Source organism: Larus michahellis, chromosome 3 (genome assembly GCF_964199755.1).
Source record: "Larus michahellis chromosome 3, bLarMic1.1, whole genome shotgun sequence".
Lineage (NCBI taxonomy): Eukaryota > Metazoa > Chordata > Aves > Charadriiformes > Laridae > Larus > Larus michahellis.
In genome coordinates this window covers 90,604,292-90,629,782 of record NC_133898.1, presented here as the reverse complement: position 1 = coordinate 90,629,782, position 25,491 = coordinate 90,604,292, and the positions used below count along the sequence as shown (strand labels likewise).

At 45.6% G+C, this 25,491-nt stretch overlaps 1 protein-coding gene across 4 annotated transcripts in view; it reads right to left on the bottom strand.

Moving 5' to 3' along the window:
• The window catches only part of BACH2 (BTB domain and CNC homolog 2), a 203,311-nt gene extending 193,143 nt beyond the window's left edge, over positions 1–10,168 (bottom strand). For all 4 annotated transcript variants that reach the window (XM_074581131.1, XM_074581132.1, XM_074581133.1 and 1 more), the window contains exon 1: positions 9,494–10,168. The gene's annotated coding sequence lies outside the window, so the exon portion shown is untranslated. The remainder of the gene's footprint in view (positions 1–9,493) is intronic.
• Between the last annotated feature and the right edge of the window lie 15,323 nt (positions 10,169–25,491).

Here is a 25,491-nt window from a genome sequence, read left to right as displayed (position 1 = left end):
TCATGGTTACTTCACACCATCAATTAATTTGGATTTCTTTAAAAAGAATTCTGCACCACACTTCCCCTCAGTACCCATTCAATAACGGTTACAGGAATAAATGAAGGGATTGGAAACGAAGTCACCAAGTAGAGTCAGAAGCATTTGGCAGGTTACAGGTTCAACACACAGAAGTACCTCAGGCACAGCAGATTCCTGAAGTTGACCTGAAGCAGAATTTAGGTTTCCCAGCTCAAGAGCAAGACCTAACCAAAGTCTGCAGACACTTTGACTTTTGCTAGTGAAGTTCTGGACAAAAGTTTGCCCAATATACATGGCCAGCATTCAGATTTGCATAAAATCACCACTCTGGTGCTGCTCAGGAAGACAGGAGGGTGGCAGCAGTGCTGACCCCTTCCCGAACATCAGAGACCAGCTCGAGCAGCCACACAGGGCTCAAGGTGATCTGGATTTCTCACACGGCAAAGGCCCTGCGCCCCACAGCTCCCCTCTGTCTCCCCTGCTTTAGCTCTGCTGCTCTTTGGACCTGTGGTCTTACTCATCAAATTGGCACGTGCTAGGCTGGAAAGCAGCATCAGCTCAGTGAAGTCCAGCAAGTACACGGCCAGGCAGGATCTCCTGCTTTCACCCAGCAGTCCAAGGGGTTACCAGCTCCTAACTTCACCCTCTTGTTATGAAGGGTGAGGTTCAGCTCCCTCCTTCACCTGAGCAAATTCAAGCCACTCCAATCATCTGCTGAACCCATTACTCAACACCTCTAAGTGCACACGCTTGCTATCACCCCCAGAGTGATAAAAGGTTGCAAGGAAGACCTAAGGGTCTAGGACTGCAGCCACCTGGTTCAAAAAACTCTCCACGGTCACGAGGTCTGCTCATCTCCTCAGCTATAACTTAGTTTTAAAATCTAAATTCACGAGAGCTCATCACAGCTGAGAGATGGGTGACACAACCAGGTCACATCAGGCCAGGAGCAACCAGAATCAGGTGGGAATAACAACAGTTATTTGAATATTTGCAAAACATAGTACTTTTGCATTTTGTTAACATAGAGGACTTGCTTGATTGAGTTCTGTTTTCCTCTAACGTTTCTTTTCAATTGTCTGTTGCAAACGTAAGCCAAAATTAAATGGCCCAAACCTCTCTTGCCCTAGCAGCAAGCTCTTACTGCCATGCTATGGGTGAGGCTGGGCACAAGCTGCTAATGGTTTTCTGGAGTGCCACCCCATTGCAAAAGCAAGACAAGAGTGACCTTCAGGAGATGGGGCACGACGCTGTGACAGTCACTGCACTTTGGGGGCCAGGTGTTTCAACAAGTTTTGTGTTAATTTGATCCCTTGTTCTTGCCAGACCCTGCGGTAAACTCCACCAGCAGAAAACTAACCCTACACGTACAAAGAATAAATAATCTTCTGCCAATTTAGCTCTCAGGGCTGGCCCACTGTGGGATGAAACAGGTGGCAGAGCACGGGCAAAGAAAGGAGAGGAGATGATGCAGAACAGAGTTAGTGCCTCAAAATTCAGTAGCGACAGTGTCTGTTGTCCTTCACAGGTCCAGCCCTCAGCAATTTTGGACTCAAGTCCCATTTCCGAGTCAGCAGAGCTCAGAACACAGATGAGATTCATTTGTCATGACTCAACCCTCATGATACTTCTGACAGCAAGATTTTCTGAAGACATGCTGAAATCAGAGCGCTGAACCTATGTCCTCTCAAACTCTGAATAACCATTGACACCGTATTTTGTAGTCCTTACCGATCATTCTTCTGTGAACTTCTGCAAGAACCGTCCATAAATAAACCCCTTAAGCTGGAAGATGGCCTTTTCTGCTATACCGATCTGCAAATAGTAAAATCTCTCTTATTGTTGCCATGTAACAAACAACTGGGTTTTCACATGTTTCAAAGTTATATCTCCACAGGCTTCTGCGCCTCTATTTTTAGTGTGCCTCTCCCAGTAAGAAGCTACAAGACAAAGATTCTCCATCACAGCCTGGTTATACAAGAAACTAACAGACGCATCCAAGGTATTTCAGCACAATCCAAATTAACTACAGAAATATATTTAACTATTTGGTGGTAAAAGATGCCTGCTGACACTGAGGGAGCTGGGATATGCCTAGATTTACTGTGGATCTGCCCCAGAATGGATTTTGTAAAAAGCACACTCTGCTTTTAAAATAGAATAATAAGAAACAAAGAACCACCACATCCTTATAAGGCATAACTTACTAGCATAAATATTGCAACAACAGAGAAAGTAAACACAAGGTTTCATAAACATCGGAATTTTCACTCTAACAGGGCAGAAAAGACCAGCTCTGCCTCATTTATAGTCTTTAAATCTTGTAACAACACAGGCAACTTGAAAGCAGGCAGCAACACTCTATATTAATGCAGCAGATCAGGAAACACTGATTGGACTACCATTAAAAGGAGAATACTTTGCATAAAAGAATTAAAACTTCATAAGCTGTAACAGCAGTGAGGGCATGCTCTGCTTATATGAAAACAAAATAACCTTGTGTTCCACAAGGTGCGGTTTCAAACAAAGCGCAGTATGCGCTAGGGGTTGCTTTGTTGCACTCAACACTGGGCAGAGCCTTTACAGAAAGATTTCAGCCTCACAGGTAAATAGCTAAAAGGATGCCAGCACATTTGAAAACTATTACTTAAAAAAAAAAAAAAAAAAAAAGAGAGAGAAAGAAGAATTTAATAGATCACTTTCTGATTTGCCCTTTTTTCAGTATCACTTTCAGTACTGGAAGATGTGCGTTTCCTCCTAGGTAATGACAGACACATCCTGCAGTTGTCGTTTATTCTTTAACTCCTATTTTCCGTTTACTTTCCTCTCCGGATGCTCTGACCACAGCTCAAACAGCAATACAGGTCACTCGGCAATCTTACTGTCCTCTCTTTACCGGAGTGGAAGAGAGGTGGAGAACAGCAGCTCGGCAAGACGAGGTGGTGCGCCAAGTCTTCCCCCACTCGACATAAATAGATTATATTTTCCAGATGCGCATCTCTGACATTGAGGCCAAGCGTCGGCAACACTCACTGCGGTGAAACGCGAAACACTGAGGAGATGGGAGAGGGGAAGATTTTAGCACCGCAGGCAGTGGTACGATAAGGGGTTGGTTTTGGTTTTTTTTTTTTTTTGGAGAGTACAAGATCTTTCATTGTCGCATAGCAAATCACTAAAGCTTCTATAAATTTTAAAAAAAAAAGAAAAGCTCAAAGTAATATTTTCCAACCTTTCACTAAGAGTAGGGGCCAAAACCACACGTTTTAAAGGTCTTCCACAGTTATATTATTAGAAGTAGAAGCCCTACTGATACTGATGAGTCATTTGTATTGGCGGAAACCAAGAACACCCATTTTCTTCATGTGTTACAAAGCTCTCAATGTGGTTTTCTATTCATTGCTGGTCGAAGTAGTTGACTAAAAACAAAACAAGTGACAAGTACTCACCTTTTTGTTATTAAAGCCTGTTTTGTACCACCTGATTTTGTTTATCACACTTTTAGAGATCGCTTATTTTTCCCTCGATTCCACAAAAACAAGAAAAATACACAAAAGAGGACTATGAATCTAAACTCCGTGACAGTAAATCCAGAACTGCAGATGGGTAATTCACTCCGCTTCTGCAACGGCTTTAGTGATCGACTAAGAAAGGAAAAAGAAAGGAGGGAAGAAAAAAAACCACAACAAGAAGATCAGCTAAAAATCATCAGTCAGCAGCAGCTATCGTTTGAGGATCCTTATGAGTAATCAGAATAGAATCTGTAAATAAAGAAGCAGTTGTACAAGAGCATAAGTTTTCATCTTCATGCAAATGAAGGAATCCTTTCACGCTAACGGCCAGTGTTATCGCCACACAGGAGTTAAAAAAAAGCAGCCTAAGAAGTAGCAAAATTTTGAAAATTAAAGATAGCTACACCTAGGTTTTTAAAGTTTAATCAGAATTCCTTGCTGGCATTAAAGATTTCTGCCATGAAAACGGGTGGAGGGTAGGAGACTGTACAGCTGGCAATTGGCAAGGGAAAATACAATTCATACACTGGACTTGCCATATCCAAATTGGGAACAATGCTTGGGGGAATATATATATATTTTTTTAACGTCCCATTCACCAAAAAAAAAAAAAAAAAAGAAACAAAATAAACTCCAGCGGTTTAGTCCTGCTGAACATCCGTAGCATCTAGATGCACTTCCAGCACAAGCTCCGCAGCGGTGCAATGAATTTCTACTTTACACTACGCACCTAGCAAGAAGAGCAGCAGCCTGGCAAAACAACAGCGTATTTTGACATTACTGGGGAAGAAAACCACAGCAAAGCAGTGACCGGGGAACTGAAAATAACCTTTGAACAACAGCTCGGCACTGACGGTCTCTTCTGCCTGCGCCTCCTATTGTGGATAGTTTATAGCGAGGGTAGCTCCAAGCTGCACCAGACACGTGAGTCAGCAAGAGCAGCTTGTAGGAAACTGCTGACATGTTCAATTGCTCTCACATCCACCGAACACACCTACCCACGAAATAAAAAACAGCCTGCATGCAAATTGGGGTAAAGGAACACCTCCACACCTACAGTTCCTGTTTTCCTAGTACAGGTTTAAATTTTAAAGCAATCACTAATAAAGAAAAAAAAAAAAAAAACAACACAAAACCCCAAAAAAACCCACCTCGGTGGATGTCAGCTATAATAAGTAGCTATGATTAAGTCTCAAGGGTCATTTTGTTTATTTAAACAGACGTAACTGCTTTTCCTCTTTTCAAAAAACAAAATTACCGCTCCACAGCCCAGAAGCCCTGCACAGTGACAAGCAGTAAACAGTTCCTGTTTTTCTTAGCAGGGAGACTCCTTTTGAACCTATGCACCAAAACCCATCTACCCATCACAGCCCAGGGGAGTGTTTTCAAAGCTCAGGAGCAGAAAAAAAATAAGCTTCCAGCTTCCATTTCCACCCCTACTAGGGGTAAAGTGGAAATTCACGGGGTTTTCGTTCCTAACAGCTTTTTAAGCATCTGTTCCAATGACAGAATAAACAGAGAAAGTTATTGGTCAAGCTATATGCAAATTACAGGTCTTGGGAATAAATCTGGGAGGATCTGACCCTTTTAAGTCACCTTTCACTCTAAAAAAAAAGAAGACGACAGTGTACCTCAGGTCCCGGTGCCTCTTGCTCCTGTAGCCACCACCACCTCCTCCTCCTTCTCTCCTTCCTCCGAGACGCTGAATCTCAAGTGTCCCAGCGTGCTCTGAGGGCAGCTTGGCACCAAGCAGGTGTAAAGAGCAAAGGCAGAGCAAAGGCAGAAGGAGACTGGGGAGGGACGAGGAGTTATGCACGGAGGGGCTGCACGCCTGGCAGCCCCCCTAGCCCACGCAGGAGCTGCGGTTCAGCCCCCACCGCACCAGGAGCTTTTTGTGGGCAACCTGTCTCAAGCCAAACAGGGACGGACACACGTCTCTGGGTGTGCTGAGAGGCCAGCCCAGCGCAGCTGGTGTTCTTCAGGTTGTTGCTGCGGCTCCTTCTGCATGAGGATCGATGCGATCAAGCAGACAAGCCTTCTGAGCCCAATTTTTGACGGACCGACGTTCCACCGTACATGTAAACTTTTAGCATAGAGGTTTTTCCGAACTTATTCCCTTGCTCCTTTTTATTTACCTGTTCTGAACACGTGTTTGCTCTTTGATCAACGCCATTAGTTCCAGCAACTCGGGTGCTTCGAGTCCATCACTGGCCACAAAAGCATTTGTATGCATTCCACTGCTTGGCTGTTTTTTAAATTATAATTCATAGTTCAAGAGCGGCACAGCAAGTAGTGCTCTTTCCCATCCACTACAAAGATGCTTCTGCCTAACTAAAAAGCAAAACTAACACATTGCAACTCAGCTGGCTATATTCATACATTTTACATCTTCTTGATGCAAGCTTCAAATGAATGCGTAATATTCAGGCAGCTGCCAAGGTTAATGCCTTTTGGCTGAATTTAAAGGAACGATGACCAATTTTTGTAAAAAGCCGAATAAGCGTTTTGAGCACTATTCTGGAAAACCTTAGGGAACTACTGGGGGTAAAAATCTACTGCCCATTCAGCTACTACAACAAAATCATTCAGGCACCTCCTCAAGTATCTGTAAAGAACTGCAGTATCAGAAAGAATCTCTTCCACATTCTCTTGAAGCATTCGTAGTCAGGAGGCACACTGAAAGCAGCAGGACTAACTCGGACTTGGAGAAAGCTAATTAATACCGACTTAAGTTTAAACCCAAATTTTCTTCAACCCGTAAATGGAGTGACTGGTATGTTTCCCCTCAACGTAGTTCAACACAGAAACGACTAATATATGACCATCACATCCAAAATGAGCTGAGGTGGAAATTCAGACCCAGAGGTGAAAGACGGATGCGTGCATGCCTTCAAACACTAAGCCAGATCTGCCAAACACTGCAGGTATGTTCATGCAACTTGTAAACTGAGAAGCCATTCAGAGAGCGTTCCTTCAAGTAAAAAGGCACGTACATTTTGATTTGAATACATAAACCGTGTTCGTACTACTTAAATTAAAATCACAAGAGACTGTTCACGTCACACAATAAACGGTATTCAATTTACGCCAACAGTTTATTACATAAAAATGTCATTACTACCGAAATGATTACTTTGTATATATTAATGTTACACATCTAATTTTTCAGCTTAGTGCCATAAATGTCTCTTAACTATACTTTAAGAGGTCTCCTCTTTGTCTTTGAGTATGTGAAGTTCTAACCAAAAAGAGTATCACAGGCACACAATGAGAAAACACCTCTTTTTATTCTTCATCAATTAAAAAAAAAAAAAAAAAGTGATCGCCGATTGTTTTTTTTTTCATGGCTGGTGATAATTTTAGAGAAAACCTTAAGGAAAATAACTAATTGGCTATCACATTGCAGCCTCATTAAGAAAAATAGCTATTGCCCTTCGAACAGAAAATCAAGCAATGAAAGTTTTAAAATAGGCAAAGGCAAGCAACTTCTGTCACATGCCACACTACACATCATCTACAAAGGGTTTTATTTTCAGCTCTCTTTATCATTAATTACATGCACACCGAAAGAGATACGCAAGATTGCTATACAGTACGGGGATTTTATTAAACTCATTAATTTCAATGAGTGTCTGAGGCCTTCTACAATGCTGAAGATTCACCTCATATTTGGAGCGCCATGTCAATGGCTATTTATTGGGATTTGGACCATTATTCTCAGCCGGCAACTCGGGTTCTATCTCTAACTTTCCTTCATGCCCAGCACAACAGAGCAAACAGCCAATGTTTTCTTGCTGCAAAATGAACGACAGAAAGCAAAGAGGGAAGGCGAGGAGGGTTTCCCACCTACACCACCGGCATATCCCGCCAGCGTGCATGACATTAATACCAATGCATGTTCGAGATGTGCCTCCAGGTCAGAAAAGGACTAGGAATACCTGTCCTAGCTCTGCTTCCCAGTGGGAGATACCTGGGCATAAACAATTGCTGATGATTAACCATTCGGGATCTGTCAACATGTGCATCAGTCCTGCACCTTCTGTGCACACCTTTCCCATCCAACCCTCACAATTGTAAAAGTTTTCAAAAAATTCAGTTGTTGAAGCACAAATTACACAGCCAGCACACTTGCCCAGAAATGCGCACTCTGCTCCTGTGGTGCCTTTCTGCAAAAGACCTCTGAATATCTTGACAACCACCCTATCTGTAAAATCACTAGGGACCTTTCTTGCCCACTTGACAGCTCGGCGTACATCTGTTTGAATGGCTCCTCCACTGTTACAGAGCAAACTAACAGGAAAACCAGACCTATGATCCTGATTTTTCAATCCTCTACTTTTCCAATTAGTCACGGCTTCCTTCCATTTCTTCCAGAGCACCTTCAGAACAGCCTTTGAAGCCGGAGGGTCAAATGTGAAAAACGATGCTGAAAGCACAGGTTCAATACACCGCAGGGAAGTACAACACCGATCCATTTTCCTGCACAAGTGCCCAGATCCCAGTGGCGGGGGGCAGGCGGGTGGATACAAAAGGCAACGCAGGCTTTTAAAAAGAACAAGCTCACATCTGAAGTGGAATTTTATTTCTATCTGCCAGATGTAAAGACTCCTACAACACCGGTTCCGGGCTGTTGCTACAACAGCCCCACAGACAACAGCTTAACACGCAACCTTATCATTTTATTCCCTCCATCTCATCAAACACAATTATCTCAAATTTCGGTATCTACATACCTGAAGAAGTCAATTTACCCAAGCACTACCACCCTCTTCAAACTGCAGAGCATTCCACCATCTACAGCAGAATCCCAGACAATTCCCAGCCTGGAAAAAAAACGCCTTGTTTCTAGCTCGAGCCCCGGAATACCAAATTAAAATATGCACAAGTTTAGCGACAGTTCTGAAGTCTTCGAAAAAGGGCTTTCATCACCAAAGCACTGACACAACGGCTTCAACTAGAGCAAACAGCCACACTGTAATTTCCCAATCTTCCCGACATCCTAAAGAGTGACTCTAATAAGGTGTCATCCCTTGCTTCACGTTTATTGTTAAAGAGTGAAAAAAGCGGTTTATTATTCGGGGGAGGGGGGGGAAGGGGAGGGAAGGGGGGGTTCCGGCAAGAAGGGGCACAACGATCTCACGATAACCGAAGCGTCTGCAAGCAAGACACCCGCCGCATGACCAAAATAGCCCGCTCCACAAAAGGAGAGGCATGATTTCACACTTCGCCGTCTTTCATGACAAGCCAAGCGTCTTCGCGCCGCGCTGCGCCGCCGTGCCCACTCGGCTCCGTTTCAACCATCCAAGAAACTGTTCCCGGAGTTCGCATCTCCCCCCAAATCTGCAAAAAACGGGGGGGGGGGGGGGGGACGACGAAGAGGGAACGGACGGACACACACAACACGGAGGGGAGGGCGCGGTGCCCGCCGGTCCCGAGCGGCTGCAGGTGGCCGCGGCGGGGGCCGGGGGAGGGAAGGCGGCGGGACGGCCCTCGGCGGAGGGAGGGAGGGAGGGATGGGGCTGCCCCCGGGGCTCCGTCCCGCCCTGCCCGGCGGGGCGCGGAGCGGGGCGCGGAGCGGAGCAAGGAGCGGGGGGGAGGGAGTGAGCGCGCAGGAGGAGAGGCGGCACGGGGGCTCCCGCCGCGCGCTCCCCGTTACGCAACGCAACGCAACGGCGCGTGTTTCCCACTTTCAGGAATCGGCAGCGAGCGAACGCTCCCGCAAAGCTCCCGCGGCCGCTCCCGGGGCGCAGCCCCCCGCCTCACCCCGCGCAACAGCTGCGCGGGGAGGAGGAAGGGGGGGGGGGGGGGAACAAAACACGCTGCCCACCCACCCCACCCCCCCCCCACACCCCCCTCCCGTCCAGCCTCCCCCCAAACTTCACCACCCCTCCCACCCACCCCCCCGCCTTCCCTTTTCCCCTTCCCCGGCGGGGTTGCCGAGCCGCGGGAACCGGCGCACTCACCTCGCCTCCGCGCAACTTTCGGGGGTCGCCCCTCTCGCTGCAGCCTGGAGGTGGGGAGGGAGGCCGTGGGGCGGGGTGGAGCGGGCCCGGGGCGGGGGGGGGGTAAGGCTGTTACGGCTGAGGTTTGGGGAGGGGGGGGGGATTTGGCTCTTGTTGTTGCTGCTGCTGTTGTTGTTTCGGAAATTCTTATTAATATTTCTCTGCGGTCAGAAACCTGCACCCTCCCCCCCCCAGAAGGAAAAAGAAAACCCCGACCCAGACGCTCATCACATGGCGATTGCTTTGAACCAGCTGCTTCCAGAGCCAAAGTCTTGCGGAGAAAAATAAAGGGGGAAGGGAGGGAGGGAAGGAGAGAGGGAGGGAGGGAGGGGGCTGGCAGGGGGGCCGGAGGAGGAGAGAAAGCCGCAGCGGAGGGAGGGTGGGAGGGGAGGGGGGGCGGGGAGCGAACGGCACCGCGGCGGCTGTGCGGCTGCCGGAGCGGCACCCGGGGCCGGCGGCGCTGGCGGCCCGGCGGAGGCGGGAAGGAGGGAAGGCGGCGTCGCGCTGCTGCCGGCGGCCGCTGCTTGCCCGGCTCTGCCGCCCGCTCGCTCGCCCGCCCGCCGCCGCCTCGCGCGCCCCGGCCCCGCGCCGCCCCCGCCCCTTCAATCGCTACATTGTTGACATTCGCAGGCTGACATCATCCTCCCCGCCCTCCGCTTCCATTCACAACAACGCTTTACGCCAACGGCGCGGCACAGCGCCCCCTTCCTTCGCCCGCCCCCGACCGCCTTACGCACAGCGAGCGGCGTACGGCCGCTCCGCGAATAGCGGGGCACCGCCGCCGTCCCCACCCGCCCCGCCCCGCCCCGCCCCTCTGCCTGGCGCATGCGCAGAGCTGGATCGCGCCCTCCCTCTGTGTGTGTGTGTGTGTGTGTGCGCGTGCCGCCGCGGGCGCCGGACCCCGCGCGGGGGGCTCGCGCCGGCGGCCGCGGGGGCTTGTGGGAGCCGTAGTCCGCCGTGAGGGGACAGTGGGGCCGCCATGGCGGACAGGGGCGGTGGCGGCGGGGGTAGGCCCATCGGAGCGGCCTGTCCCTGGCGACGGGCGAGGGGTGATGTCCACCTCCCCCGTGGGCAGGCGTGCGGGAGGCGGCGGGGCCCGGCAGGCCCGGTCGTGCGGAGGGCGAGGAAGGGCTCGTCACGCAAGGGGCGGCCCAGGGGCCGAGTGCGATGGCAGAGGGTAAAAAATACCCACCCGGTCACCCCTTGTTGCGTCGGTGTTGGTCCTGGAGGTGTTTTAGGCGCTCCGCCCTCGGAGAAGCCTCATCCTACAAAGCACCCAACCGCCATGAGTCAGCCCTGCCCCACATCGCAGAAATAGATAAGTGCTCCCCAGACTAAAAGCAAAAACAAAACCCCATCAGGTCCTTCCAGCGCGAGTTGATCGTTCTTTGCCTCATCTCAGTGGCAGGCACAAAGTGGCTGCTTTCGAGCCCTTTCCCACCCCGAGGCTTGGCGCCATGCTTGCTTTCACCCAGTGGAAAGCCGTGATTCCTGAGAATTATCCCGGCGCCTGGCAGCCAGCGCTTCTGAGCTAGACCCCAAATGCCATGAGACACGAAATGCAATTGGAAGAACCGGTAAATGAATAAACTACATTCTCCAAGGCTGAGTTACTCAGACGGGCTAGGGCAGAAAAACATAAAGATGAAAGACGGCTGATAAAAAGGAAAGTTAGAAAATAAATGATTCACAATAGGGGCCGTGAGTGAGATTATCTCTGGAGACATCTCTAATTAAAGGGCGTTGGATAACTAGAGGGTTACATTTTCCTGGGTCAGTGGTCTTGAAAAAGAAATTGCAGTTGCAGTAATGTCAATAAAGAATGATGGTGACCTACTGCTAACAAAAGCACGTTCAGTAATTAACATGTGCATGTTTGTTATTTTTTCTGTGTTTATGTCAGTTTTTGTTGTACATTTTCATCCTCTGTTTCCCCCTTTCATTACAGACAGACGATGTATAGTGTTTTCCATATCTTTTAGAGAGGAGCAATTTCTGTGAAGTTATTTCACTGATGTTTTCTCCTGAAATTGGAGCAGCTGCATCAGGGTACCTGCATTTTCCAAGTCTACTACGCCACAGAAAACTATGCAAATACTGTGTGCCAACACAAAATCAACTCTTTGTATGTAACAACAATATTGTATATTGTCACTTTTCAAAAGCGTAGTTCTCCTCTGCCTTGCATTTTGCACGGTTGTCCGCTTGTGTAAAGTGAAAAGCATTTTAGTTTAGTAGCATTTTACCCCTAGTTTTCATAGCTACATGTGGCTGCAGAATAGCACCCCACTGGAGAATTTGACTCATAAACCTCACTTTCCCTTTCCAAATAATGTTCATACAAAGCCTTGCTCACAACCGCCATTTAGGTTCTGGTTCTTCAGACATACATAGTGTTAAGCACGTGAAAAGTCCCACAGTGTGTAAAGGGACTTGTCATGTGTTTAAACGCTAGCAGGGCTGAGTCTCCTTGTTGCCCTGTTTTTCCTAGAGACACAAAAATAATGTTGTATTGGCGTGAGAGATAAAAATACTATATTGAGAAGGACTGAGAGATAAAAATAAGCCATGCAGCATTTTTAATGCTTTAGTTAGCATGCTACGTGCCCATTATGCCACTGCATTCGAAGTGCACATATTCTGTTGTTTACAACACGCTACAGGAGATACGGCTCTAGGTAGTCAAAGCTGGCCAAATAGAAAACTCAACAAAGCACTCTGTATAAACATCTGCCCACAGCGCACATTTCTGAAAGGCACAATAATTGCCATTTATCTTCCTGGCCGACATTTAAAAATGAATGTTCCCATTTGGCTTAAAAGAAGGAAGCGTAATATGAAAACGTCCATTTTAGATTTTATAATTCTGTTTGCTCTGTGATAAAATTTGCAGTGACTTCAGTGTGACCCAGATCGCACTTGTGCAGGACGGAGATTGGCAGAGAGTGAAAGAAGCTAAACCCAAGCAGGGGTTGGGCACGTTGGCTTTTTGAAACCTCACCAAGCACCTCTATGCAGATTTTGGTACCCAAATACTGTTGGTAATTTTGTAACCAGGGTGGTCAACTCATAATGGAAGACAGAGTTGAGATTCCTGTATATCATTCAGGTCCTGATTTTATTACGGTCCGTTATATCTCTGTATAACACTAGAAAACTGGGGAAAAACTAAGCAGAGTTGATTTGCAAGGACAGAAGGAATATTACACAAACCGAATGAAATGTACTGTTTAAAAATGCTGATTTTATATCATGTATATTACATTTTAATGCATTGGCTTCCCAATTTATTCCCAAACTGCTTATATTCCAGCAACAAATCCAGTCTGATCCTGTTTCCTTTGCAGTCAACTATCTTCATGCCTCAATTTTTGTATATGTAACTATTTCTGGACCATTCTTCTTGAAGTACAGCCAAACGTATACTCCAGACAAATATGAATTATTTGAAGAGATGTCATGTATGGCCTCTCAAAATGATCCACGGTTTGTCAAGCAGCAACAACAAAACAAGGTAAAATAAATGTGAAGAGGTGCAATTTAGAAGTTATCCCATGAATACGTGGGGGATAACTCACCGTGAATGCTGCAGTGCTGTTCTCGAGAAAAAGCTACATCCTCACATTCAACAGCTGGTTTTAGCTCAGCTCTGCGGACAAATTTCCCACTTACACGTTACCTTTACTAATGTCTTAATTAGGTGGTTTCCCTGGACTGCTGTGACTTTATCCCTTTAGAGAGGACCGCCTGGTTGAGTTTATGGCACTTGACCTACTTTTCAGTGTTTTCTTTATGGATAACACAAAACTTTCCAGAATACTTGAATTATGAGTATCTATTTCAATCATATTTCATATGTAAATTTAAAAGATTTTAAATGGAATCCAGTATTGTAAAACATGTCCCAACATCCCTTTCTGAGATCTCATTTGCATATCAATCTCGTAACTGGAATAGTCTTAATAGTGCCACTTGTTGGAGGGCTCTGTGTATTGCAAGGTATTTTAGTCACATATTTATGAAAACAAATTGCTTTTTCCTGGTGATAGGTAATTCCTAATTTAAAGAGCTTCAGGAAGAGGTGAAAGTACTGCAGGGAACAACTTCTGTTGCAGCCTCGGATTCAACCACGCTGAATCGAAGTCTCTATGAATGAGCAACACGTTAGTGGATCTTATGCAACTTGATCTTTACAATGGTAATGAAGGAGTGAAAAAGGAAAAAACAGGACAAATTTTGTGGTTTTTAATTCAGGAAATTGTCATTTCCTTCCAAAGTACCTTTTACCCTGCAGCACCTGGGTGAAAAAGATCAGCTTTTCCTGGATAAGCCCTGGTCCTGTGCACAGGTCTAAGCCATTATTAATAATTACACACATATTCTCCTGGGCTGTGCAGGTAGAATTCATGAAATTGCATCATTTTCTTTGCCGTGATTAAGAAATTCACAGCTGATTACTGATTGTACTACAGGCACCATATGGCTTTTCGCAATCGGATTCTCACACACCCCGGGTACGTTGCGTTTCCAGGAGCACTGACAGGACGAACGGCCCGCCCTGAGTCAGTGGCTGTGACGGCTACGGAGGAGACATTGTCATGGTGCGTGCCATCAAAGATCCACAACGCGATGTCTCCGCAGCGTGCCTTGACATCACATCAAAAGCGCCACAAAGGAAAGTTTGCCGTGCACAGAGCATCAGATCTCTGGCATGATATTTTGAGGTGCTTGGCAAGGTATAATATTTGAAATATATTGAAGTGTTAACAAAGCGTTGTTACTGGGGCTAAAATTACAGTGTCAGGAAGCAAGGCAGGAAAAAATGGCAGGCATTGACCTTTAAAAACATAGATGCAGATAGCATAATAGAACGGGAATTTAAGGAGCTGTTGACTTCATATGTCAAGAAATTGAGGGTTGGAAATCATTAAGGTTTACACATTATGTCCAAAACATGTCTGTTGTAGTCACTAAGTCAAACGGTAGGATCTTCTCTGGTGGTTATCTTTAAAAAAAAAAAAGAGAAATAAAGCGTTCAGATCACCTGCTTGCTGGGCTTGCCAGACTTTGGCTTGACATATAGTAATTTGGGAAAAGTAATTGCGACACCTGTGCTAGACAAATAGGATGAATGGCCTCAAGATTATTCTTTCCATTGGTCCGACAGGAGGTCAGAATTCATCAGCCAGCCCCAGAGCAAACACAATCCTAACAGCCTTCTGGTGTCTTGAAGTTCAATGCCGTGAGAGGCAGTCCAAATACAGCCCACAGCAAGTCCTGGAGATAGCGAGGTTAGGGCTTTGTCCTTGCCCATTTTGTCTTAAAATCAGTGCCGCCTTCTGAGATTTTCATTAACTCTAGTACTGCTTTCAAATTATTTTTTTTATTATTTAGTATGTTCGTTATTATTCACAATTAGTGAGTAGCGTTTTAGAATTTGCATTTAAACTTACATTTTAAAATACAATATGTAGCTACTTTGGGGTTGGGTTTTTTTGTTGGTTTTCTTTTTAATGTTTCAAAGGTCAAATCTGGCAAATTCCCTGATTCTGCAGGTCTGGATGATCCCAGCGTCTGCTTCTAAAAGCAAGGACATCCATAATGACATATTTAAACCTCCGTTCATATTCCCCTATCACTAAGAATCAGCACAGGCAAATCAGCTCCAAAAAGTCGTTTGAGGGCAATTGTGGACAAAGCTCAACCTTGTTTTAGCTCAGCTTGCTGAAAAGCCTTGTAATCCATTTTTTTTCAACAACCTCTGTCTTTACAGTTACCCAGAAAAGTGAAAATATCTGCAGCAAACTGTGAGAGCACAGACAAAGCATCTGCCTCGACAAGGTTGTCCTGCAAATTAGGGGATGCAGAAGAGGATTGGGAAAAAGCTCCTCTCTCTTAAGCACTGCTGAGGGAGGGAAAACATCTGGGACTGGAGAACAAGGAGGGCACACGGAGGTTAATCCAGATGTGACGGAGCGGTGTTTGTGCTGTAGACAGTAACTATCAGTCATGAGACTTTTTCCATTCAAGAGCAGAGAGATATTTCTGACCAGTCTAGGTCGTAGCTCTGGCATGTGGCAGGACACCAGTAATCTGGCAAGATTTAATTCAAAGTCATGATTTTGGGAGGGAACAGAAGATGAGTAAGAAAAAAAACACTCTTCCTTGTGGAGAAACTACTATTTCTAAGGAATCTTCTACTCCACGTAATCTTTAACATCAGTGAGAGTTTATGCACATGCACCAGTGGCTGACTAAATCCAAATCCACTAATTAGAGTAAAAGCCTTGAGGTAATTATTACGTACAAAGAAAGGTCCCGGGTTGGTAACGTCTCTGACTTTCTAGTGCCCGTGATTCTGCTTTCAATAGACAACTGCAACAGAGGCTCAGTGCAAATAAATTTCTTTCCTTCCAGGCTGGAGTGTGCAGCCACAGCCCAGGACATCTTGCTGTCGTCACAAGCAAGTCAGGAGGAGTTTCTTCAGAACTGGTAGTGGTGGTGGGATATTGACTGGATACCCAGCTGCCACTTGTGCCTCTGGTGACCTCACCCTTGGTCCTCAGCGCTGGGGTGCTGTTGTGGTGGCCATGCACTCTCTTTGTCTCTGCAGGAGGAGACGTACTTTGCTGAGCACGCTGCTGCTCCAGCTTGAGGAGGGATATCTGGTGGTGAGTCATGTAGGATGTAGCAGATGGCGGGAAACACGAAGCCATGAAGACAATGCAATGCTGGTAGGACTGGGAGAAGAGAGTGGGGCACTGGAGATGGGCAGTGGAGATGGAGAGGAGGAGGAAGCAGAGTTCAAAGCCACCAACTTCGGCAGAGCCTGGCAGTGGCAGACGCTGCTGTGTTATGGGGCATGGCCAAGGTGCCCTTCAGTGTGCCTTCAGAGGGAGGACTGGGAAGTGACACACAGCAACATGCAGGAATGTGAAATTTAAGAGACAGGTCTGAGCGTCGTGTAGTTTGATAATAATGTGTGCTTCATGTAGCTGAAACATGTCAGGAGCATAAGAAGGCCGTGGAGGTCGGGGAAGCCTTCTGGCTGAGGAGAGGCCTCAGAAGGACCAGCAGGAGCGCGGGTGAGGAACATGGAGGATGCAGATGTACTGGTACTCAGCAGGCACACATAGGCCATAGCAGTGCAGTGGCTCCCACTGCCTCTCATGGCCTTGGAGTAAATGTTGGAGTATTTTGGAGTTGCTATTCCGGGCTAAATCCCTGATACCGTGCAGTTCTGAGGTGGGGATGGAGTGCTTCAGTACTATACTGAAGGCTTTGGCTTTTGCAGGGGCAATTTATTTTGCTTTTAGCTCTAATACTAACCAAAGAACTATGGACCCCAACAAATCTGTGGGTTTCCAGTCAAATAACCATCAACTATTCAATTAATTTACTTCTCACGTAAATTGCTTTTGCTTTTTTAAAAAGGCTGCAGGATGTTCTTGCACTGTAAGCAAGGACCGGGACAGAAAATATATTTCTGTAAGGGTGAAGATGGCTCTTTCCATGCAGAGGGATTTATAAGCTGCATTCATATATTTTTTGATTAATAGATAGTGTTGCTGAAGCGTTAGCACTTAAGGCAGAGGTCAAGTCTCTGTTATTTTTCTGTCTTAGAGGTGAAAGCAGAGTGCATTGGCTTGCAGCCTGTGTGTGATTATTATTTTTTTTTTTTTTGTATCCACAGCAAATAATTGTGACCCCTGATTACTGGAGTGATTTAAAACTGCTCTTTGCTATGTTAACTTGAAGTTGTGAACTACAAAGGTCTGCTGTGAATAGCATATGAATAGAAAAGGGACTCTGCTGGAACTCGCTATTATGTTTGAAGTTGGTAGAAACTAGAGATTGAAAAGACCCACTAGTTCACTGAATGAATTCATTGCACATGCAAGATAGAAACTCCTTGCACAGTGATATCCTTCCTACGTTTCTTAGGAAAAAGAAAACATGTTGAGCTGTTTCTGGAGAAAATGCTTTGACACAATGCAATCCATTAGGATGTCTACATTTTGACCTGGTCTGCCATCTAGGTAATTTTTGCATCAAATTTGCAGTGTCAGTTGCAGAATGACTAAAAAATTAAAGCTTCATGTGGAACAAAGATGATTTATTATGTATTTCTCTTTCTTAGGCTGAAAGGAAATGTTATTCCACTGCTGTTGCAGTTCTGGTGTTCTTTGAAGAATTGTCAGTTTACTCTAAATGTAAATGTTGTGAAAATATATATATGAAATGCAAGGTTGATAACGTGGTTTTTTTTTTACTTTCAAATACAAGTCCAATAAAACATTTTTTAACAACTGGCAACCTGTGGTGTCTGAAATTCAGATAATGATATGAGTAAAAGCTTGAAAGCAGTCAGTAAGGAAACAAAAAATTGGTGATATTTGGTGATTATCCCAAGTGGAAAGAAAAAAATAAACAAAGGCTGCAAAGAGTGACAAGCAGATTCCATGAGAAGAAATTTCAATTGTCTAATAATTGAACTTAATTTAATTTAACGAGACGCGTAGGCCAAGAAACCTTTTTCTTTTTTTTTTTTTCTTTTAATGGACTTTCATGGGAAGTTGATAGAGTTCCTCAAAGGAATAGACTTGCTAGCTGCAATTTATGTATGGTACAGCCTACTTTTGTCTTTAGCTTATGAAATTTGGTCTAGTTTGTCATGACTACTTTCTTTGTTAAAAGGTAAAATGCACATTGGGCAAATGTTCTATGGCAATTTGCATAAAAAGTGATGACAAAGAGCAATTAATTCCTCATTATTATGCAGTGAAATGCTACTTTGCTCCTAAGTGACTGTAGAGGAGGGCTTTTTCTCTGTGTGTAAATCTGTTGCAGCATTGTTCTAAAAATAGTACTTAAGAGCCCTCTGCACTCTTTATAAATCAGGGTCTTTGACACGCCATTCGATTCTCCACGGAGAGATTTTTCTCACACATGCTGAACACTACAAGTATCGCCCCAAATGTTCATCACAATAATAAGCATCAGAATTTTCTTAGATAAAGCAAGATAGAGGAATTTAATATTTTGTCAAATTAGATCTCTATCCTTTTTATCTGGAGATCAGTATTCAAAGTACACTCAGATCACACACAAATAGAAACATATTCCTGCCACACACAGCTAGTCTGTGCAGAACAAAGAGTCAAGATATCGTTTTCTATGAAGGCTTGATTCCGAGTACAGATTTCATTACTGGCTCACCATAGGATAATGAAATTCCTTCAGGGCAAAGATGAGGTACATCAAAGAGGCAGCGTGGAGAGGCAGGCTTTGTTAGTGCATGCTCTGTCACCTGCATTACTGGTCCTTGCCTGCCTTTAATTTGTAAGGAAATGCTAGTAATTCAAAGTCTTTTATTGGACCAACTTATATTTATATATATATACATGCATACATGTATGTGCATACGCACATGCACACAGAAATGTATATTTTTCAGAACACAGGACCTTCTGGAAGTTGTGTGACTTCTTTGCAGCTATAATGGAATGGAGAAAATAATTAATTTTCTTGCTAGCAAAAATGACCCATGCGGGTCCTAAAAGCATCTTTGCATTTAGTAAATAAATGCTGTCTGCGCCGTGTAGATAAATAACCCTTCGTGCAACGTTGCCTTTTTATTTCTGTAGCAATTCAGAGTGACTTTGGTGCTTATGGAAATAAGAGGCCAATGCTCGGTAAGACCAGGAGCTGCTGAAGACATGAATCACCCAAGCTTTCCCACAAAGCTTTGCCAATGCGGGAACAAAAGAGTTGCCCTACAGAAAGGCATCACGGGTCTATCTAGTCCAGCATCCCGCCTCTGGCAGCGGCCAGTAACTGATGCTTCAGAGCAAATCAAAACCACAGCAAGCCCTCGCTAATTACGAGATGCTATGCATAGAGGAAAAAAAGGTTGATCCTGACTCACAAGGGAGCAGTTTATGCCCTGAAGCGTGAGGTTTGATTTCCCTTGTATCCGTTTGCTTAACTCACACAGTTGCAAATACTATTTATGCTTAAAAGAGTTTCTAATCCTCTCTTGGATCCTAATCAACAATCTGCCTCAATAACCTGAGTTACCAGGAAGTTCTTGGGGCTGATCACACACTGCGTGGAAGCTTTGTGCTTTGCTAGTTTAGGGAAAGTTTTCCAGCCTTGGCCTAACACCCACTGCCCCGAGGATCGGACCTCATTGTCTAGATGAAAAATACCCAAGCTACCACTCCCATCCCCTTGAGTCCTCCCTGACTGGAGCAGTTGATTCTTTCCCACCCCTGGCTTGCAAAACTATTGCTTTGGGTAGATTTGTTTCGCTGGCACAGGGCAGTGGCTCCCGCTTTCTGTCCTTCTAGGAGGTTTGGACAGGTTCCTCCATGCGCCTCACCTCAGTACGAGAGCGAGAGGTCTGCCTGCAGGCAGGGGATGCTGCCTGGCCACGCAGTCTCCCACTGTTGTGAAGGAGAGGGCAGTGACGGGCAGAGGAACAGGGCAGAGGAGAAGCTCACGGAAGGCAGCAGTGATGCCAGCTCCTTTCTGCTCTTCCAGCATTTCCTCCTGAAGTAGCTGGAGCTCCACTCAGGGTGCTCTGTGGAAACATGCAATGCCTGTGAGACTCCCTCTCCTTCCCAGCCTACTCCAGATTTTCTGCTCTCCTGCGCAAGAATGCAAGCAACGTTTTCAAATCATCCTTTTATGACCTTGAATGACCTTGAGCATGATTGCCGAGGGGTCTTGGCTGCATTATAGCAGAGCAATAATCCTCTCTGTGCTCTCCCCATCGACTGTGGGTTTCTTCTATGTACATCTCAAAATGGTTACTTAAATCCAGCACACAGACTGTAACAGTAATACCAGAAGGTAAAGGAGATCCAAAAAAAGCTTAACTACCTCCCATGGGGCGTAAGTGCTGAAGCCTAAAGGTGTGACCCTGAGCTCCTAAACAGAGAGGTGCCTTCTAAGCAAAGTGGTGCCCAAACTCTGTAGGTTTTCATCTCAAAGCTGGCCTTTGTGACCTGAGGCTCTCGTTGCTGCTCAGGTGCAGACAAGCATCAGTTTTGATGGTGGCAAGCAGACTGGTGCCTAAGGGTGTGCTTCCAAGACAGCTCCAAACAGCCCTCGTGGGCACTGCTGCCATCCCATCCCCACCTCTGGCTGTGTTTTCCCGCCACTCCCCCGCCGTTTGCCCCTTGGGCAGACACTGGTGTTTGTTTGACCTTGTAGTAAGCTGGTTTGGGAGCTAAAGTGGCTGCACATTTCTTCGCAGGATTAGTTTTCTGCCAGCTTAACTTCCTGAACCAGCTGACCAGGAGATCAGATGAGACCAGGGCTGGTGCAAAGGGAGGAGTGGGAATGGGAGGCTTGGGACAGGGCAGGGCTCCCTGGACTTGCGTGGACCTGCAGCCTCAAGAGTCTAGCAATGACGCACCTCTGCCCCAGCCCGGCACCCTACAAGAAGGTGCTCTGCCCGCTCAGTGCTCCCCAGCGTGGAGGCTCCCCAGCATCTGCTGTGGGACAGAGCCAGCAGCACCTCTGCATTTTTGCGAGGGGCAGCGCTGTAAGTCCAGGGAAGAGCGGTGGGGTGGGGAAGGAGGAGCAGGGTGACAAGGGGGTCAGGCAGCGGGCTCAGACTGCAAAGAAAAAGTGACGAGTCACTTGAGATGAGTGGCTCATTACAGGCTCTCGAGCCCCACGGGCCCCTTTGGTGCGAGGCAGGGGCACCGGGCAAGTTGGGAGCGCTGCAAGGGCTGGGCACGAGCAGCCTGTATGAGCAGTGAGGATGGACACCTGCATGTTTTGCTGGATGCTTCCATCAGACCCAATGTCACTCATGCCTCTGTTTCCATCAGCTTTCCCAGGATCTCTTCGGCCGTCGCTCCAGCTATGTCAAACAACAAAGCAAAACCCAAATCACAGCCCTTGTTTAGCAATGATCTCCATGCAGGGGATACAGCCTGCCAAATACAGAGGTCTGAAGCTGCCTGTGGTGTGTCAGTCTGTTTATCTAGCATGGCTCGTGCTGTTTTATTTGCCTAAGTGTCATCACCTGTGTTCTGGGAGAGGTGGGAGGGATGTCTTCTGCAAGCTATACTGAATTTTCCTAAAACCACTGAGTGAAGAGAATGCCATTTCATGTCAAGAAACTTATTTCACCTACGTGTGTGTTACGTTGTATTCTTCAGACTACATTTTACATGCCTGGGGTGCATTCGCGTGACCTACTGAAATCGCTCGCCTTCTTCCATAATTTATGCTGCCCTTCAGTCTCAGCAGCGTGCATAAACTTCAGCGACGCGTTGTCACTCCTCCTAAATCATTGTGAAAAATCATCCCAGGAACAACCCTGGAGCCGGGGCATCCTGCATTTTGCCTCCTCTGCTTCCCAGACCAGGCTCTGAGGTGGCAGGATGACACAGCAGAAGAAAAATCACGGCCAGCAAGGTGTGAAATAACGTCCCCGATAGTAAGAAATTAGAATGGATAATGTGTTAGTACGAGCCTTGGCATGGCTGCTTGACCTAGTAGTGTCATCCTGGAAACCCCAGCTTTCCTGAAGGCAAATGTTCCCCTTTCTCTTCAGGCAGCCTCTTCATAAAACCTCACGGTGAGCAAATAGATGTAATGGAAATGGGAAGACATGAGGGTTAACCTTTAAGTCACCAGGGGGTTATCATTTACCGTTGTCACGCAGGACTGTACCGAGGTTATTTGTTTCCTATCACTTAATCCATTTATAATGCAGCGTACTAATCCACAATTTGTCATTTGACCCATCGCTGTGGCATGAGGAGCTTTGCCAGAAGCATTTTGAAAACCCGCTGCCCCTTCCCACTTCCTTAATTCGCTGGGGCTTTTTGCAGGTTTGAGGGGGGAGAGCTGCAGCCCAGCTGGCCTGACCCTGCACCCCCAAATTAACCTCGTCCGTGGTTGCATGCAGTGGGCATTCTCAGCCCTGGGGTCGGCATTACCTACATTCATTTCTGACTCACCTTTTGGAACAGGGAAATTCTTTAGTCTCGGGAAACACCCTTGTTTTTCAAAGTCGCGTTGCAGGCTCTTGCCAGTCACTCTGTTCTGAAGTTTAGCTGCTTCTGAACACTCCTAAATTCTTTTAACTTCATCAACTTGGTCTTCTCAACTTGCTCCAGTACTTCTTCTTTAGAAATGTTTATCTTCGTACTATCACACTCATCATTTCCATAAATTTCCAAATCCCCCACCACAGTGAAGACAAATGCAAATAATAAATTCAGCTTCTTGAAAATGTCTTAATCCTTGTTAATTGCATCCTTAATTCCTTCGTGACCCGGAGGGCCTACAGAGACACACATGCAGCTTTATTTATGTTTAGTCTATTTGAATAATTATGTATTGTTTATCTTAATATCTTTGGCTATTTGCTCTCTCTCCTCCCTCTGAATTACTACCTATTTACAGTTTACTTGTGACTTGTGCTGAGCTGGTTTGGGCAGAATTTCTAACATGTCTGTGTGAAGGCTCCCCTGGTGTTGTCCTGGAGGCAACATCTCTGAAGTTCATAGCACCCTGCCCTTCTTCCAGCACAGCAACTCCTGCCTTGAAACAGCCTTTAAGGCTCGGGAATTTCTTATAAAGGTTTTGCTTGCGTTGGTTCAGTGTGATAGTGCAGTGCGATGTGATAATTTAGTGAGGCATTTGATTTTTTTAAAATATTATTATCGTTAACAACGATATTAGCCAGGAAAACAACTTTAACTTAAGGTTGTCAGATACTTTCTTCCTGTCAGCTGCTCATAAACTGCCCCATTTTAACCATTGCAGATGGTTTCTTCTCTGCTCCGTGTCAAGCTCATCTATTAAAAATGTGTTTTTTTAAGAAGAGGAGTGGGGATTTTTTGGAAGGGGGATGGGCTGAGGGGTGAGGGAGGAGGCGAGAGTGGGGCTGAACGGGGAGTTGGTGGGATATACTGAGAGCGCCTGACCCGAGGACCACAGCTGAAATAAAGCACCTGCAGCCAGCAGCCCCTCTCGCCTGCCCGCGCGGGCGACTTACAGCCTGCCCTCTTGGAGCTTGTCATTCGTACAAACGCAGCGCGGGACGAGACCGCGAACTTAATTTCTATGTCTGATATGAACTAGCATTGAGCCAAACCCGTAACGATGCACGGCTAGTTCACTGCCTTACCCAGCCTCCCATTCCAGGCAATTTTCATTTTAACTCGTCTCTGAGAAGGTCATGAGAGAGAAAAAGCTTTTGACTAGGTTATCTTTGCCTTCTTTTTATGGCTGTGGTATAAAACGGATTAATTAAAAAGGAGAGAAAACTAATCTCTTCTTTTCTCTCATCATGAGAACTACATGTGCTGTGTAAAGTAGAGAATAGAGGTGAGTGCTGTAAGTAGTGGATTATTTTATGTACTTCATGGGAAAAAATTGGCCAGCTCATTTCAAAGCAAGCTATGCCTACAGTACTTTAAAGGGAAGTAGGAGGAAATAATAATAATTATATCTGAATTGGCTTAGGGCTAAATTCTGTAAATGAATATGGGTGTGACTGGGCAAAATGTTGTCTTGATGTTAATCCAAAGGAAAAATGAACCTATCAAACCCAGATTCAGTTGCAAAAGGTGTTATGTGTGTTATTGTATATCCACGCAAGGATATTTGGGGTTTATATTTTCTTAACTGACTATGCAAATTAGCCTACTCCTCATTAACCTCTGTAGGAGCATAGTCATATGAAAAATTATGACAACTTAATTTTGGTATTTCAGTCTTAAAGATCCAAAATGGCCAATGTAAATGTTAGCAGAGAAAAGGAAAAATAACAAATTAGTGAGCTGGGTATTTGTGGGTTTTGCTCTAAAGTAGATGAGAAAGTGGGTAAGGACCAAGGAAGGGAAAGAGCAGTAAGCTTATCTTTATCTACGGAGTTAGTGATATCTTTAGGGCAGATGGGATTATGTTATTGATTAAAGCCAATAGCCAGGGTCGTAGAGAGTAATAAATAAGAAAGTTATTAAAGGGAGCTTATCAGAGGAAAACTTTGATGAGTGGGGCATTATAGACAAATCAAGGATGGACTAAAGGACAAACAGAGTCCAGTCCTATGCAGTGGAAAAGAGAGCTCCGCTGCAGCTCTTGACTGCAGCAGTTAGCGTGTTGCTGAGAAGCAATTTTTTTCCAGCATCCAGAAATGTATGAGTTAAAAATTCTTTCTCAACTGACAAGGGCTCAGCTAAACAGATCAAAAAGAGAAGGAAAACCAAAACACAAGCTCAGAAGTTGCCTTTGCCTTGTACCGGGAGTCAGAAAGTGTCAAAAGATGTGTCATATCTTAAAAGGCTAAATGAAAAGTTATAGTTCCTCAGTACATGAAGAAAGAAAAGCTTTATTGAAATAGTTTCTTTGTCGCATCCTATAAAAATATTATGAGGACAGCGTGTATAAAAGAGTCAGAAAAACAGAGGTTACTGGAAATTCATGTAAAGGTGAGTTTCTCTGTTTTGTAACATAACAAGAGAAAGCCATCACTCCCAATACTAGTGTTTCTAATTATCTGAGATTTTTTTGTTGTTATGATTTCTAGATTTTTCTGGTAAAAACCTAAGGCACTTCCTGAAAACAGTGTGTTTTCAGGATGTTACAGGACTAGTTAGATAACCCATCCATCTTTCCTCACTCTGATTAATCAACAAGAATAGTCATATTCTCCAGAAATGCACTCTTTGAAGTCAAGGGCTGTTTTCTCCAGTGGATTTTGATGTAGCATCCAGGAGCGGCGATGTACCAGCAGCCACTCCTTCAGCGGCACCGTGCAAAGGGTCCTCCCCTGCCACGGGATGCGGTTGTGGCTGCAGAGCTGCCTGGATGCTCGTCCACACCAGGGATGCCACTGCCGATTCTGGACTGGTTTTCTGTCAAGCCAGACCTTGAAAATGGTTGGAGAAAATGAGTTTGCTCTGGTACGTCGTGGTCCCCAA